General features: G+C 38.3%; 2 long non-coding RNA genes across 2 annotated transcripts in view; one reads left to right on the plus strand and one right to left on the minus strand.

The window, feature by feature from the left end:
- LOC114019152 overlaps positions 1–19,137 on the minus strand; it is a 353,232-nt gene that overhangs the window by 164,998 nt on the left and 169,097 nt on the right. The window lies entirely within an intron of this gene.
- The window catches only part of LOC122463825, a 131,748-nt gene continuing 129,299 nt past the window's right edge, over positions 16,689–19,137 (plus strand). Inside the window, exon 1 of the long non-coding RNA XR_006287453.1 lies at positions 16,689–17,154. This is a non-coding gene — a long non-coding RNA (uncharacterized LOC122463825). The remainder of the gene's footprint in view (positions 17,155–19,137) is intronic.

The raw sequence follows: 19,137 nt of genomic DNA on the forward strand, positions 1-19,137 counted from the left end.
TGAGACTAGCAAAATCTGCAAGGAAATGTGGGACCCACGGAGACAAGGACAGAGCTTTGTCACTATATATATGTGTGTGTGTGTGTACACAACCACACACACGCAGAGTGGTAGTGCAATACAAAAGCTTTAACTGACGTGAGCTTGGGATGTCGTCACAAATGAGTTATGCAGGCCATTCCAAATAAGAGTTGGTAAAATGAGCATAACACCATCTATTCTGCATATGCCAAATATATTACAGAAAAAAATATTTTAGGAATACGTTGATGCAAACAGTTTATTGGGATGTCTTATGTTTCTGCATTTGTAAAACATGGTGCTTTAGTTACCATAATTCCAACCATGCAGGAATCAGAGCAAGAAATAACTTTAAAAACCCTCTAAAAATATTTAAAATAGTTCTGATACCTCAAAATGTCAATTTTAAAATCTGATATCTCAGATATCTTCAAAAGCTAGAAACAAGAGTGTTGTGGGTCCCTCTGGAAAGCTGCCCCTCCAAGGGTACAAAAGTGCTGGAATGGTATCAGACCTTAAGTCCCTGTCAGAGATTTGGGGCATTAGTAGTAGTCCTGCAGGAAAAAGATTAAGGTGATCAAAGATGCATGATAACCATGTGATAAACTGAATTTATCTTAACCAGATATATGATGGTGTATACTGTTGGACAAGAAAGGTATGTGTATAATCAATTCATGCCATATAAATATCCATAACTCAGATATATAGGTCTATAAGCACACATAATTTATATATACATTTACTATAAAACATTTATGTCCTTTGAGAAAGAACTTTTTTTTTAGTCACTAGGTTTGAAAGTTAATAGTTTTAAAGAGAAGCCTCACAATGTACCTTTCACTGCTAAAGGTTCAGTTCACTTCACTTCTCTTGTGTAATTTAAAATGACACGCACATGAAATGGTTGCAAAATTTAGACCTATGGCTATCAAAGGTAACTAAAAACCGAATATTATTTATTCGTGGTAATTATTAACCTAACCTAACATCCCCTTCCAGCTACAAGGACTAAGCAGATAACAGGAAAAATTGATCTTTCCCTCCAGGAACAGCATCCTAACCCAACCTATGGAATAAAATACTCCTTCCAGTACATGGCAGAAGTAGCCTTCACCAAGCATTGCGTCTTCCCTTTCACAGACACCCAAAATGCATACAAAAGACATCAGAACTGGCTACCTGCTGGACCAACTCTCCCTGTGAAGTGAAAATCCTTTGGATATGTCAAACAAAACCCCAAGAGTACTATATACAATATCTAACTCAATTCTGCATCTGGCATACACACATCTGCTAACTACAACAAGTGCAATATCAATGCAATGCTTCTTTCTAAAGTTAAAAATATGAAACTTCGAGGGATGATGGTGCCCTCACTTACTACTATGCCTGCCTGTCCTACACATCTAGCATTTGGAATCCCTCTGTGCTTTTACCTTCCCACAAATGGGGTCCTTTTGAAGATACTGCAGCAAGCTCTTGTTGTGAACAAGGATCTGGGGTTCCACAGATATATAAGTAATAAGGAGGGTCAGACGCTTTCAACACTGTTGATTCATTGACAAGCCACATTACCCTATCTTTCCACACCTATTTTCAATTCTCTCCACAGTGATAACCAGTATCTAACCAGGTCACAGAACTAGTCCTTCTATACCCCATAAGGAAGAATTCTAGACTCACTGCAAGCATGAGACCTGCTCCGCAGGCTTACAACTCAAATGGAGCAATCAAAGCTCTTCCACAAAATAACGCCTTCCATCCAAATCATTCAAGCTTTGAACCCAGAATGTCTGTGTTTCACAATGCAATATCAGTAAGGCACTAGGCTCACCCTCACACCCCAAGTTCATTATTCTGGATAAATAGTTCTTTATTACCCAATACTTTACAGAAGGCATTATGATGCCATAAATTACACAGAACAAGAACTGTACTAACTAATGGACATTAGGGTAGAACTTCTTAAGTGAAAAAGTTAAATCCATGGGGCTGCAATGGTACCAATCCTGTCCACCCATCGTTCCGTAGGGCTGTCTCTTCTTCATTAGCAGAAAATAAATGCAATGCCTAAGACATCCTTTTCCAGATCTAACTATTATTCTACCTACATCATCCTTTGACTGTATCAAATTAAATTAAAAAAAAAAGAAAAGCAGGCCCATCCACACAGAAAACAATTTGAAGGGAACTGTTCTCCACAACAGCTCCTGACAAAGAGGCCTAATCTTAATTTTTTTCCATACCAAAGTATAGAATATACTGTACCAAGTATATACAACCAAAGTATGAATATGCATGTAGGTTTGAAGTAATATATGTTTTTTTGTTTGAAGTGTATACTTCATTTAATTATAGCTGCATTTCACCATTTGACTTGAGTTGTGCATTTTTGTGCATGTCAAATAGAAAATGCTGGGAAAATTCAGGTTTTCAATCTCTAAAGAATTGAGACAAGATTCTCTCTTAAAAGCATTTCTGTTTCATAATCATAGTAGTTTTAAAATTAAGATTGCACAAGAAAAAGCTAGTATAGTCTTTCCAGCACACCATTTACATTCAATTAAAAAAAAACCCATTCAGATATACTTCTTATTTTGTAATGTTCAAATATGGCAGTATTCAGACAAAACATTTGTGGGTGAAGTCTCATGTAAATACACAGCTCAATTTTGTGTCCAAGGCCCACATGCACGGAAATGAAAACATAACTCTTTCTCTACAGGGATCACTATTAAAATATTGACATTTACCAACTACAGGTGTGCACCTGTGCTTTTCTGAATTATTTTCTCACTAAGATGACTGGGGTGTATTGCTTTCAAAATATAGTTGGCTGCAAATATAACAACGTGCGCCATGGTTCATCAGATCAAGGGTCCTCTCTGGTTAATCACTGATTTGTCAGATGGAGAGTATGCCTACAATGGGGAGATCTAAGCTATGTTTGTCAGTCAAATTTGCCTGCAAGTCTCCCACCACATCCCAGCAAAAGCAGAGGGGGCATGGAGAGGGTGAGGCTAACGTGCAAATTTGCCTGTCAAACACAGCTCAAATCTCCACAGCAGAGACACATACTCATCTCGTGAGCCTCCCTATGGTTCACTATGGAGCAGCCACTGCTGCACCAAACCTTTGCTATTCAGGACTCCCAAGTGACCCGTATTGTCTGCGGGAGACTAGGTGGATCAGAATTGGGATGGGTCACTCGCTAGCTACATGAGCAACCTGCAATTATGATTGCCAGGCTGGCAGAGAAAAAGAGGCCGACCTGGCTCCATATCAGAGCTGAGGAGAGCCAGAACACTAGGCTGGAGAGCCAGGTTGCATACGGGCTAGGACCACGGCCTCTCCTGGGTCAGGGAGAGTGGGGTATATGGGAAAAGCGGAGCTGGGTAGACAGACTGGGTAGACAGACACCAGAGCATGTAAATACATGGATATCCATTGGCTTTCCTTAATGCCTATGAAACATTATGATGAATAAGGGGAATAACTTTTGTTTTGTTTAACGATAAAATTTCAAAAGTTGCCCACCTCTGAAAAGCGATAACAATGTGTGTGTGAAATTTGGAGTTAGCAAAGAATCTGGTCATTTAGTTGGAAGGAGACAAGGAAGAATGAGTGTCAGGGCCAAATTTGGGGGAAAAAAGACTGATTTTTTAATTTTGTTCTCTGGAAAAGCAAAAAGTTCAACACAATATTAACTGTGGATTCTCTCCTGATGTTTCTAAAACACACACACTTCATTTAAGGTATACATTTTCAACTAAACATATTAAAATGTTTAAGTGTTTTGTTCTTGCCTCTCTTCTACAGCACAAGAAATACAATGAGCAGCTTTTGTTCTTTCCTTCCTCCACTCATGGGTGAACCTATTAAAAAAAACTCTGTTGGCATTGGTGGCAACCTCTGAATGATATGCTAATTCCAGGGCACCCAGCTGCAACTCAGGCATCCAAACAGTGTCTGCCTTCAATTTTAGCCTTCACTTAGCAGTAATCCAGGAGTTTTGTAACTGACCGAATCTGTCTGAATGGAGAGAGACAGATAGGAACATGACAGCCGTTTTTCCAATATAGGGGCCTTAAAAAATTAAGTATTTTTCAGATCCAATCCAGAAAATGGTGTGTGTTAAGAAACAACACTTTTTGTATGGTATAAAACTATTCACTGTTAATGCTTCCTTAAATTTCTAAAAACACTAGAGTTTACACACAGACACGTGTATATACGTCTTTTTAAAACAAACAAACAAACTAAAAGAATAATACCAAGTAATTATCTTGGCAAATCTGATCTACTGGGTGGGAATTATTCTGAGTTTTGAGAGTAGAAGAACTGCCTGCTGGTAATAGCTCACCTTACCTGATCACTCTCATTACAGTGTGTATGGTAACAGCCATTGTTTCATGTTCTCTGTGTATATAAATCTCCCCACTGTATTTTCCACTGAATGCACCCGATGAGGTGAGCTGTAGCTCACGAAAGCTTATGCTCAAATAAATTTCTTAGTTTCTAAGGTGCCAGAAGTCCTCCTTTTCTTTTTGCGGATACAGACTAACACTGCTGCTACTCTGAAACCTGCCAAAGAAAGCTACTTCTAAAGTATAGGTTGCACAGTAGAGTCAAAATGACTTAAGCCAAAAATATGATTTACAATCATTTATGTAATATTTATGAGGGGTCTTTCCAAGGCAATTGATGTCCTTCTCATGGTCCTAAAGACAGTAAAGAATAAGACAATTTTTTAATATGTGAGCAGAGAGAAGTTTATTTTTGTGTTTGGATCACAGTCTGGATTTCTTTTCTTTTTGATCCCAAGCCATTTCAAAAGCTAGTTATAAGGAGACTCTAGCATCCTGAATTGCACCCACAATTACAAAAATATTTAAAACCATAGCAAGGATATATGGCTGTGCAGACACACTTTCTAATTTAGCAAAACACATTTTAATTACAGTGAACACTTTACAGATTATCTCACCACTTGCGTGAATCTAAAACTAATGCTAAATTAAATTATTAGTAAATGAAATGACTGTTTTACCATATGTGAAATACTCTACTTCCTATACCTTGTTGGAGAAAACACGCATTTTAAGTGTTATAACAAGAAGAGGCACTATCATAGTCATGGTAATTATTGTGGGATTTAATATAGCTGCAAGCAAAGGTACAGTAATATCCACATATCACAGTGTGTTATAGCACAGATCCTTATAAGGATGAAACATACAATTGGGAATATGGGAATATTTCGTAAATATAAGAAAAAAATCAGGACTGGGTAAAAGGCCTGCAGTTATAAATTTTAAAATAGCATATGCCTCTATGTCCATATAGCAACTTTAATAGTAGCTGGGGCCAATGAGACTCAGTACACACTTCCTATGAGGCCTCAACATCGGAATTCTAGTCACTTACATCTGAATTAAATGTTTATTTGTCCAGTGATGAAGCTAGGACTCAAATTTGAGTTCGGAGCATGATTACATTTAAGTTTAAACTTTTAAAAGTTCCCTTACTGCATGTTAAAGTCAAAAAAGCAATATGCACCTTTCAGTGTTCAAAGAAAATTGTTAAAAATATTCTAAAAATAAAATCATGGTCACATTGTAGAAATGAGCTCCTGTACATGATAACAAGGTGAAAACAGCCAAAAACTGACTAGTGTTTAGTATTTGTACAAATTTCCATCTTAAACATGGTTTTGTTATTTGCATGGGTTCCATCAACTGTAGCATTTTAAACGAATACTCTTGACCATATTTTTAAATGGTCACATGTATCTTGGCATGGGTAAGACAATGAACTGATTATACCTCAACATTTTATCTGGAGTAATTGTTTGCAGCTAGTGCAGCTGAAGAGTTAAAGCCATGTGCTGAATTTAAATCTATAAACATGAAAGACAGCACCAACCTGGCAGCAATTCATACATTCAAATGTAAACGGGTCTTCTTGGCTGTTTCAAATGGAAGCATCAATATGAGATTTAGCCACAGTCTCAGTAGTTTACAGATATAACCTTCCTTGTCTATGCAGTCTATTACTCAAAACAGTCTATATCTTGCAGAAAACTTCTTTCAAATAGAAAGGGGGAGGGGGTACAATTCTCATTTAAATGAGATCATTTAAAGCAGGTTTGGCACATTTTTATACAATTGTAAAAAAAATATCAAAACTCCAGATACAGCTATGAGATGAACAACCTTTGTAACTGAAATCAATAAACTCAACTTGAGTTTATTTAACAATCAAACTAATGGAAATACTGTAACTTTGCCTGAGCTCCCCTGGATATTAGACGCCAGCCTCTTTGAGAGACCTTCCCTTCAAAATGTGTTCGAAAATTAAATCAAATTACAGGGTGTAAAAGACACATTTATTAAAATAAAAAAAAAGACTGTAACTTCTGTTAAAGACTAAACATCCTTTAAAACTGGCACTGTGAAAAAACAAACAAACGAATGCTGCATTCTGGCAGATGCTATTTTATTACATTTGCGTTGGAAATATCTGCTTGCAAGCCGTTTTCTCAAGATCAGGCAATTGGTTATATCATACTCTAAAATCATTTTAATTAAACATCTTCGTGTGCTACGTGCTAACTTGATGATACGGACATAGCAGTGTGAATTATTGTTAGAATGTTAATTTTTAGAATATATCTGTTATTACTCTGTCATTTCAGAAAGGATGAGATGAATGCAGCTTTTGTACCTAGGTGAACAGGAAACACTTCAGGATGTAACCTGCATGTATTTAAATACAAAGTGGAAATAATAGACGGGAGATTAAACTAGTGCAATGTCTTCTGAAAGGACAAATGTTATCCTTTATTCAGCTGTAATACAGTGTACTGGTGAGCACTGCCCTCTCACTGCCTCCAGATGTACTGACATTCTATGTGCTGCTGATTAGTGTAGGCAAAAGAAGAAATGGGCGGGGGGAGGGAAGCTGGCATCAAGTCACGTCCTCCATCTTAGTCCCAGCTGGTACCAAGCTCACAAGAAACAAAGCAACTTCAGACTGTGCTATCATATATTCATGACCAAGAAGAAATATAAAAACCAGCACGTTTAAATTCCTGACAACCATAGAAGAATAGTGCATTGGCATGTTGAATTTTTCCAGCCAGCCTTTGCTGACCTATAAACCTTTGTGACTGGAACAAATGCAAATAGAGCTGACTTGCCTCACAAACTACTGAAGGGTATTCAAACTGAGTTGTGTCTAACAGGCTAACAATGACCCACTGTCCCACCCATGCAAAACACACAGTCTGGGAAAAAACACTTTAGAAAAGCACTTGACAGACACAAAATGTAGAATGTGTCAGGGAACAACCATCTTCCTTCATCACATTTCTTTACCTAAAAAGCCACAGTAAAAGCATGGAAACAACATAAAAGTATCTGAGAATCTTTAAAAGTGCAGCATCTTAAAATAGTTTGAGAATTTGCAAAAGACAAAGCAGAAATTGCATCTATTAAAGTCCTCTTGAGCTTCAGCAGCCAAATATTGTGACATAACTGCAAACCTAGAGTAAATAATGTAACAGTAGTCCAAAATTAATGTAATTTAGTTGCATTTTAGTGAACTGTATTAGAATTTTACTAAATTACACTTTGGGACAGGATGTGTCTATATTAAAGTACTATTTTTAAATGATCATTGTCCTTACACATTCTTATAAAGGGACAAAAGATACCAAAGGCTTTTATTGTAATGGCCTTGAAAAGGTCTCACTCTCAATAACAGTTACAGATGGGGTGCTTCACTTGCATAGATTAGTTGTGGGCTCATCTTTCAGCACAGAAAAAGACCAAACTAATGCATACAGTAAGAGAGAGGATGATAAAATCATGTGAAGGAGAGAAAATAACATACCAGTGGGATGCATTTTTTAATGTGGATGAGAAGAATATTTTTGGTGGGGAATAGGAGTTCCTTTTCATTTTTCCTCATGACTTTAGTGCCCTTTTATTTTACCCTCAGATGCTCCTGGAATTGCTTCCATTTGAGCTTGTTATGCAAATTCATGTTTTGGGCAAAGAGATGAAAAAGAGCAAGGCAAAGTATGCCGATATCCCACCCTAAAGCAGATTGTAGTGTCACCTTAGAGCCCTCAGCTTCTGCCATGTCAGCCTCCAACTTCAATCCTACACATTCAAACTTGCACTGGGAAAATATTAACATTTCAATTATAAAAAATTAAGGCCTGGTCCTGCAAGCACTCACACACTAGAGTGGTCACACTGAATTCAATGAGATTACTTGTATGTATGTGTGCAACTGACTGGAGGTCCATGGCCCAAGATCTGTATCCTTTTCAATATTTGGCTTTAAAGAACAGGCTGGTAAGAAATAACAGTTAAGGATGTTTTGCAGAACATGTTCAAAGGCTTCATTATATCACATATGATACACAAGTATTTTATAATTGCTCCCACATTTTCATAATAAATACAAATGCAAGCAGCACCGGGAATAGTTTGTAGATGATCTGGAGCACCGGGAAAAAACAGCACTTTTCTGTGACCTTAGAGCATAATATACACACAAATTACTGCAACAAGATTGCAGAGTTTGGATGAGGAAGTGAGGAGCATCTTCCACCTCCCACCCCAAACCATAATATGACCATGAATTAAAAGCTTTAGAGTGAATTTAGTGAGGTATGAAAGTGGTTCATTGCCAATTGGCATCAGCAGTCAAAGACAATAGTGTAGCTAACTCAAAAACAGGTTAGGCAAAGTCTGCCAATAAGGAACCTCCAATGGAAGCAGAAAACAGCCTCCACAACATGCTGTTAGGCTGAGTTCAAGCAAAGGTGCTTGGCATCCTCAACTCCCATTTACTTTACTGGAAGCCAAGGACACTTAGCAGCCTGCAGGATCAGGCACATAGCCTTCTATTAAAAACAACCGCCACCAGCTAGCCAATGAAATTCAACTTTCCTTGAAATGACAAGTGAAGAAACAGTCCAACCATTCCACGAAAACCCACTGATATTTACTTTGTAATTTAACTCACTCAGATGGCATACATTTCAGTTTTCTAATTTTTTACTTGGTCTTTAAATCCTTTCTCACTTACATCACTGTTGATTAGATTGTTGATTCTATTTCATCTGGGTTTGCAATGTTTAAAATTAGTGCTGGGCCAAAGCATACAACAAGGCAAATATGAGAAGAAGAAAAGGTATGTCTGTCCTCCTCTGACCTGTCTAGATCAATGCTGTTTGCAATGACTACATCAGTGTTGCAGAAATTTGGCAGTGTTTTGCCATGGTGATAAAATCAGGGATGAAGACTGAAGGCAAATTATTATGACTCCTGGTCCAGAGGGAATTACCATGTATTTCTGCAGACCTACAAAGGAGTTGGGGAAAATGCTTTATTTAGCATTAACGTAACATACCTTTTAAATTTTATCACAATAATTTTTTCAATGAGTAGAAGGAAAGTGTACAGACGGATTTTAAGAAGGCCATTTCAATAAGAAAAAAGTCTCATTTTTAATGTTTTTTCAATGGTTTCCACACAAAATGATCAGTGATACAATTTCAAAGGGTTGCATAAGGCTTTAAAAGTGTCCATAAAATTCCGCACAGCACTATTAAAGTCTGGGAAGATGGTTAGAAGGTAAATTTGGCAAAATACAAGTAAAAGCAGAGAGCCCAATTCAGCTTTGTAAGGGTGAAATTTACTCTAGTACACAGGGCCACCATGATGCCTAATGCAGTTCTTAAATGCCTTACAATGGGATGAATTTCACCAATGGGATGTTGTTAGCTTCTTACAGAGTAGCAGAACTACTGCTTAAAGGAAAACGTGGGTCATTTAACCAACAGCCAACTGGACAAGTACTCAAATAATCCATAGCTATTTATTTATATTATAGTTAATGTATACTGTAAAGGGGAAGAACTATCAGAAAAGTCTGCTATTCTAACACAAATTTATAGTTCACTTGGGCCAGCTAATCACAGTTATTCTGTAGGTTTTTATTTTGTTTTTAAGCAATAGTTTGTGGTGGATAATCCCTGTGCTATTCACCATTTCTCACTGCATTCTCCTTAAACCTTCCTACTATAACTCCTGACCTCTTTCCCTTTTTAAAGGGCTGCAAAGGTGACTTCTTATGGCAGGCAAAGAAAAGAAAATGATACATCCATTTAAGATATCATGAATGATGTTCAGAAGATAGGCTGGGGCACTCACAATGGATATTCAGAACCTCTGAAAATCCGGCCACAGGAGCATAATGTGACATTTCATATGGCTCACGAAAGAAAGAGTTTCACCAACGTTTGCAGAAACAGTTGATTGTTGCACAGCAGTCACATTTGCTGCTTTGCAATAAGAGCGCTTTCTGAGAAGTTCTTTCAGACAAAGCTGTTTACATCTTAGCTTTGAGTCTAGACTCAATGTAACTCTCTCCACAAGATCTTTAAGTCTGTTGCCGACATCAATTAAGGCTCATCAACGCCAAGGAATCAGAGCCTTTTCTATCTACCATCTCTCCCTGAATTCTTCTTTGCCTTCCCTGCTATAACTCCTGACCTCTCCCTTTTTTCATTCACAGTAGCTAGATACAGTACTGAGAGGTGTACTAGAATTTCACTAAGGCAGAAAGATATAGCAAACGAGGCAGAAGCGAAAAGATAACGGTCAAGATTTTCAAACTGCTGAGCTCACAAGCACAAAATCAGGTTACTCACTTAGGAGCCTACATATGGACCTAGAAGCCTAACTTCAGGCTCTCAGTTTAGAAATTCTTATAGAATGATCTTGCATTTTTTTATAGTGCCTTTCATCCCAAAAGAAACTAAAGTGCATAAACAACAAACGGATATAAAAATTACACACAGGGATTGCTTCACCCACCTCTGCAATACAGCCGCCTCTGAAAATAAATATTGCAACTGTAAAACAGTGCACAACATTATGTAGCGCAGACCTGCCCCAGGTTTTTGCAGTGGAAACAGAAGGATGCTCTTTGGGTTAAAGGCACTCATATATACGATTTAAGATCTCTGTTCAATTCCTAGCTCTGCTACAGATTTCCAGGGTGATCTTGGAATTATGTAATCTCCCTCTGCCTAGCTGTCCATCTGTAAAATGGGGATAATAATGCTTCCATTCTCCTATCCTTTGCCTATCTTTGGGGAAGACTACTTCTCGAGTTCCCTGGAGTGAAAGAGAAGCACCCCTACTGCTAATCTCCTTCATGATGTGCAGCTTATTGACCCCGCTGTGCATATCCCATTGCATGGTGCCATAGCCTCCTTGTCTCTTTCAGGGCACTGTGCTCGTTCCCCCTCAAATTCACGAGGGAGGGAACAGTCCCTTTGGTCCCATAAGTGCAGAGCATATGCTGGCTCTTGCAGGGACTATACAAGGGAAAGAAGGCATCTTGCATACTCCCCCACATAAAGTTCAGACAGTCTGACTCAGTTACTTTATAAGCCCTTTGCTAGCTTACTAAGATCTACTCTTACTCATTTAGTTAATTTTATTAGTTCACTAAATTGTAAATAATGGTGAATTACGTATTAACTTTTAACTTGTCCATTAAACTGAAGTTAGAATTTAAACAAAAATATCTTTGGGGTGACGGGAACAGACCAAAACCAAACCAAATCCTACGAGTGATTATTTACTCAGTCCCAGTCAGGCTGGCTTCACAAAGGAATAGATCTTCAAGCCACAGCATAGTATGGAACCAACTGTCTTGCTTTAAATTCCAAGCTGGAGGGGAAACAGAGATGGCCAAGAAGAAAGCTATACCATTCTTCTCTACAAACAGTGGATACCACTTAAAATAGATCCTGAGAGTATGGGCAAGCAGTCTAATCAAGGGAAATGTTTCCCTTGACCAATCTAAGATATAAGTACAGTTCAAAGAAAACTTCCAAATGTATAGTATCAAAGCTAGAAATGCTGAATACAGTGTTATCCCCTCCAACATATTACATACTTTATAGATCCCTCTGTACATTTTAATTAATAGCAAGGTACATTTCTTCCCCGAACCCCCTAAATAACCAGATCCCCTCTTACTCCTACCTATCCCAGCTGCTGTTTGTTACTTCTTTGTCTTTATTAATTTGCAGATAATATTGTACCTATAATTTTCACCTGTTAGTATTGTTATTTTTTCAGGGGATGGGGGAGGGGGTAAAGTTGCCTTTACTGGACACTTTAAACATTTCTTCACTAGATCATGTGAAAAACACAAAAAGTTCCATGCTTTGAATGCCACTCTTTTGCAGTGCTCTGGGCAAAATTTCCTCTTGTACTGTTCACTGGGATTAAAGCCTGCAGATTTCACAGTGTAGACAGACCATGAGTTTTAGTTTAACCCCCCTGTTTTTAGACATAGGCGTTTCATCTTTTATTAAGATAGCAAGAGCAAGTCCTACTTTAAGTAAAGCAATTAGATTTGCCGGGGATGGGCGCGGGGATTTATATAATACAACACAGATGCCAGAAATGGTATTTTGATATTATTGCTTAGAACTAAGATCCTGATCCTGCACTAGATTTGTGCAGACAGACCCTATGCCCAGGCAGAGCCTCACTGTTGGTGGGGCTCTGCACAGCTGCAAAATCGGGGTCTACAATTGGACAGTGGATAGACTCTAGTTCAATACCAATAACTGATGTATCAAAAATCTGACAAAATGATTTTGATCAGTTTAGCCCAGATAAGATGCTTGGACTGTATTTACTAATGCTGCTAAGATCTAACAACTATTTATGAGAACTGAACTTGGAGACTATTCTCCCCTTGATATAAACACGTAACTCCCTGTAAAATTAGATACATGGTTGCAGAGAAGGGCATTTTACTATAAAGACTGATTTAACCACTCTATTTTGTAGTCCACATTGTATGTTACCACTTTAGCACCCAGCATTTTAGTTTAGTGATAGTATACAAGGCATTATTTCCAGGTGGTTGTTTTGGTGAGTTTAAACCTCAGATTTGAAGGATGTAGACTTCCTAGCAATGCTAATTCAGCCTTGCGGAGATCAAGTTACATGCAGTTTCCTGTGCATGTGGTCTTTCACATAAGGCCTTAAAATGTCACTAAAGATTTCAATGGTACTTTTCTTAAAAATACGAGGTTGCCCGTTTGTCTGTTGCCGAAGTATCACCTCCATGATATTGCAGTGCAGTGTTTGCTTGACTACCAACCTTCATCCCAGGGAAGGGTGAAGTGATTCTTGTATCTAATAGTATATATTTTATTGAGTGCTTCTGGATTCTTTGGAATCAAAGGTGTTATGTAAATAAGAAGAAATTTATTTTCATATATTTATAATAAAGTAGTAATATTTTTCTAAGTATAGTTCTTTTCAAAAGTGTTAAACTGGCACCACCCTTCTTAATCAACTGATCCAATCTCTATAGGTATACAGCCACATCTGAATACTTCAGCAACTATTTTTTATTCCTTTTAGCCCTGAAGAGACAACACAAGTAAGCTGCTAAATTCTATTCCATCTGGTGCATCATCAACCAGTTACACCTGGACAAACCCACCAAACACAATGATTACACAGATGTTAATGAAGACAATCTGAAAAAAGTGAGGATGCACAGGTGTCAGTGAAGGCATAATTTCACCTGTGGAACCTATATTATATGTGATATTCAAGAACGTAAAAAACAAATTTCCTAGTTTGAGTCAAACTAAATTTTGTATGGCTGATATCTTTTTGCCGGTAAACTGAGCACATCTGATCAGGAGGGAAAAAAACCCATTTTAGCAGTTTCTTTTCAGAGGAGGGCTGTTACTAATATTGACACCACCAAGATGATTTTAGACTCCTGTAGTTTAGACAAGAATTATACAAAAGTGTTTAATGTTAGTACAAAGTCTATTTTTATTTGTTTTTGTTTTTCATTTGATGCACTTCTGTGGCTTCTGCCTCATCCTGCTCAATATTGTTTTCGATGGAAAACTAAATTAGTTAATCTTTAATTTAGTATGTCACCCTCCACGAAAGGCCTTTCCCAGTTATGTCTGTAATAAAAAATAATATAAAGTGAGCACTGTACCCTTTTTATTCTGTGTTGCAATTAAAATCAATATATTTGAAAATGTAGAAAAGCACCCAAAATATTTTTTTCAATTGCTATTCTATTAACAGTGCGATTAATTTTTTTAATTGCGATTGATTTTTTTGAGTTCATCGTGTGGTTAACTGTGATTAATCGACAGCCCTGATTATTTTATGTTTCTGTGGCTGTTTTTACATGGGCAGCAACAAAGGAATTCAATGCCACATCCCTTAGATCACACAGAAATATCTTTTACTGGAATATACTTTCCTCTGCTCCTAAAAACAAAACCGCCACGTTCTAATTGGTCTACTCAGAAGAACTGGCACTGCCATTTGGAAATGACCTTGCAGTGGAAATTTGTGACTGTCAGACATGTGGTCCACATGACTCACAGGCCTATCACATTTTTAAAGTTACCAAAATGCCTGTTACTTGCCAATATTATTGATCTCCATGTAATTACATGGTTGGGGCCTTGTCTTACTATCACAGGAAAAAATGCCAAAAGTGAAAATGATGAAAATATTGGTGATTTCAGAGCACCATGAGGAATGCCAAAATTTTTCTAAGACACAATTCTGCTCTGCTGAAGTCAATGGGAGTTTTGCTTTTGACTTCAATGGCAGTAAGAGGACACTTCTAATTTCTGACTCTTACTGTAAATCTGGCTGCTGCCGTGGCTTGCAGATCTGATCTTCCAAATCCCACAGTTAGCATTCAGCCAGTGTTCATCTCTGGGCCTAGACTTAAGCCTTTTTCTATTAATTTAAGATGCCTTTCCTTGCCAAAGTCCTTTTCTTAAGAGGGAGTATCATTCTCAGAATCACATTTATGATTATACTTATAGTGTCAACTGATAATTTGAAAAAAAAATTCAGAATGAATATTACAAATATATGCTAAATGATGTAATGGGAAGGTTGTCTATGGTAGTACAAGAGGAGATGCACCATGGTGTTGCATACACAGACATGCAAAAGGCTTGTACAGATTTTGCCACAGCATCAGCGTAAAACATTTTGAATAGATAATTAGGATGCTTCCAAACATTGAATTTAACAGCCAAGCAAGACAATATACTCAATTGTTCCACACTGAAATAGTGTGTGGCATGTCTGTGAAGTGGGAGGCGTTTCCCACGCCTGCTTGCAGGCTGTGGTAAATCACCTAAGCTGTTCTGTTGCACTGCAAGCTTACAGTTTGTTATCCCGTATTGCTGGTGTCACGACAGTGGGGGTAAAAAAGTATGCATTTGACATGCTTCACATTTCACTCATATGGATAATCATTAACAAAATATTGCAAAACTACCTCACATTTATGATAAGCGTTTTTCATTTTAGAGTCATTGTCTTTTACAGTACCACCTGTAAATGAATGGGGTTGTTTTTTTTTAAAATATCCTTCCTCTAGGCAGGGGGGGAAACCTCAACAACAAACAGCTTCAAGGAATTTCATAATTTCATGGGCATAATGGTTCAGATTTAACCCCAGAGTAAGACAGTGGTGTTGCATCCTATTACTACATGGATGATTTTGACTAGTTTTTTCCCTTATTCAGGAAAGCGACACAATGGTACACCCCTGCCAGAGCCAATCTTCTGGATTACTTTGCATGCAAACTTCATTTACCTAAATTCTCATAAACGAACACTTTCCTGTACAGATACCCAGCAGAAGCTATTAAAAAGTCAACATTAGGCAAATGGTAACCACAAAGTGTCTATTGAGAGTTCTTATTTTAAGTATAGGGAAAAACTGTAGTAATCTCAGATCTTACTGTGTGCTAAGTAAGGTTGGACATATGATTAACACAACCTCTTCAACACCCATTTTTAGTTTTGGATAGTATATTGATTTATCCTCTTTGTTTACTATTCTGCAGCATAATAGCAACACTGCACAGCCTGCATTCTGCAGACTGATTCATTTTTCTTGTTTAATTTCCCATTGCGCTCTGTAAGACTGCTTTCATATTAGTGCGCTTATTTTTGTTTTGGCCTTTTTATTTTCTACACAAATGCAAAAAAAAGGGGGATATTTTTGTGCCTCATTCAAAGCTCATGTCAGTAGGAAGAATCCTGTATTAGGTCCTATATTTGTATATCATAATAATTGTTAATGGACAGTGTCCATGCATACTGTTCAGATTTTTCCAGCTATAGTCTCTCTTGTATATCCAGGATGTACATCAGATATATTAATAATAATAAAAAATAACAATACTTTAAGCCACCTAAAGGCACACTGTGGTGGGGCGAGTGCCCCACCCCCCTGTGAGAGTGGGCTACAGCAGGCCAGAGCGGCTGCACAAGGCAGCAGCCAATCAGGGAGGGCCTGTTAGAGAGCCAAACAGGCTGAGCAAGAGGTGGCCAATCAGCGCTGGGCTCAGCTCTATATAAAGGCTGCTCATGAGAGGAACAGTCAGTCCCTCCCAGACTTCCAGCAGGGAATGTTTGTCTCCTGAGCATGGAGACGGGCAGGGCAGGGCAGGGCTCGGCTCGGCTCGGCTCGGCTCGGCTCGGCTCCAGCCTGTTACCTGCCAGACTGCGGGCCCCGACCAGAAGGGACTAGAGGGTGCAAAGGGGTCAGAGGGGAAGTGACCCAGGGAGAGAAGGATGGCAGGGAGGCTGTCGCTAGAGGGTCCCTGAGTTGGGACCCAGAGTAGTGGGTGGGCCTGAGTTCCCCCACTTTTTGCCCCTTATCTTGGACCTGGCCATGGGAAGTGGCCATAACGGACTGCATCAGACCCCTGAGGGAAGGGGTTAGACTTTGGGGTGTGGTTGGACACTGTGGCAGGGGCGAACCAGGAGACTGCTCTTAAACACACCTCCCTCTTTCTAGCCCCCACCCGGAAGGGGGTGAGCGTGGACTAAGGGGCACTGCCAGAGGGCAGTGTCCTGAAGAGGATGCCGCTGAGTGGGGAGCAACGTGGGTCCAGACTCCAACGGAGGGTGAGAGACTGATGGGACACCACCAGCGGAGCATGCTCCACATGGACTGAGCTAATTCCCGGAGTCACCAGCAAGAGGCGCCGTGATGGTAAGTCCCAACCCCGTCACACACACATTTTGCTCAGCCTGAAAGTAAAAAAGGTTTTACAACACACAGCCAAAATAACTGTCATATTTTTAACTTTATTAATGCATAGAAGTATTTCTTGTGTTTGAATCTTCAGCATTCTGGTCTTAACATTTGTTCCTGGGCTGGTGACATCTAAATATAGAACATACAACCAGTTTGGGGTGTCTGCCCTGCTTTTTGACAGTCTACTGTGAGGCTGGCACTCATGGCCATAAACCACTCTGGACAGTGTGACAATATCATACAAACCATGCACTAATTACTTGCATCAATATATGTACACAGCCCCTAATTTTAGTGGTATTTTTAGAGCAGTATGAATTATTTACCAATTGTGTGAAACCCTCTGAAAAGGATAATTTCTTCATTGTTTGGCACAACAGGGTGAACTAAGGACTCCAATCTTCTTAATTCTTGCATGCCTGACTCTTAAATAACAGATGTTTGATTCATTGTAGTACAGTTTCAGAACATCTATCTTGCAACAGTGTTCTTCTGTCACTGAAAAATATTTTGCAGAGAAGTATGATGGGATGAGGCAATCACATACTTTGGTAAGGAGTGCAATATTAGTACTTAGATTGGATAGGTAAATTCTGTTTACCAGCGGTAAGCACATGCTAATTCAGTATTGCATTTGTTTCTAGTTATTACACCCAGAGACACACACTACACTATTTCATGTTATCTAAGTTTAATGCATCATTTGCCTGAATGTCTTTGGAAAGTATTTTAAAGAATGTTTTGACTTGAGCATGAAGTCTCCCAACTCAATTACAACTTCTTATTACACATATCAAAACTTTATAACAGACATTGCAAAGTGTCAATGATATGTATCCCTTATTTGGGTGCATAGTGGATATTCCAATAATTAAATGGAATACACACAAACCTTATACAATGATTGTAACTACAATAGATTTAGACAAGTGAGTCAGTGACAAAAAATAGACAAAGTTCAGCATACTGGTTTTTAGAATGAAAGTTACCAATCTGATATATATGAATTAACTATTTAGACTTGCCAACTTGTATCACAAAGAAATTTAAAGGAATGTCTGTACTTACTACCAGATCAGAAAGTACACACAAGAAAACAGATAATGATGTCACCCTCGGAGACCAGAAAAATGGAAGATTTGGCATATTGAGGAAAAAATGAAGTACACTCCTCAACATTACCCCTTGGGATTCATCTTTCATTAAATTAGATTTAAATTAAATACTAAAGCTCACCTGGCATATCTATTTATATCCTGATACTTGCTACAAAGCAGCTACCTTTCAACTGGCATCATATGAGATCCCCTTCACATAATCTGTATTTCCTGGTCTTCTCCTCCTCTTTTTTTTTTTTTTTTTTTTTTTTTTTTTAAGAAAGACATTTTAAGTGGGACACTTTTTTTTTTCACATTTGTATGAAAAGTTAGTTTCACAGCACTTGTTAGTTTAAGAAATGGTGATTTTGCTGCAGATGAGATGGATTAAGTCTAATGCTCTTAAAGGGGCAATCCCAGGTTGTTTCTCCAGCCATAACAGGTTTGCTCATGGATCATTTTCCTGCAGTTCCTGCCCCACACTATCGCAGTTTGGGTTTAAGGTTTCATGTTTGAGGGTGATCTTATTACCCATTAAAATAATTTTGTGTGATTTTTAGTGCATGTGAAAATTATTAAAATGACAGATCTAGAGACAGTAGTCCTCCATTTAACTACAGAGAAGACACAGCAGAGGCAGTGACTATGGCAACCTTCATCACAGTGCCCTGTCTATATATAACTGGGCAAGTCAGACTCTGCACACATTCAAGTTCTTGGTCACTGAGTTCAGGATGCCAAGGACTTTGGGCGGGGTGGGAAGTGCAAAAGTTTTGCCTGAAAAATTCTTTATTCTGTGTAGTGTAATGTAACTTCATGCCTGTAACATTCACATTTCCAT

Source organism: Chelonia mydas, chromosome 1, assembly GCF_015237465.2.
Source record: "Chelonia mydas isolate rCheMyd1 chromosome 1, rCheMyd1.pri.v2, whole genome shotgun sequence".
Lineage (NCBI taxonomy): Eukaryota > Metazoa > Chordata > Testudines > Cheloniidae > Chelonia > Chelonia mydas.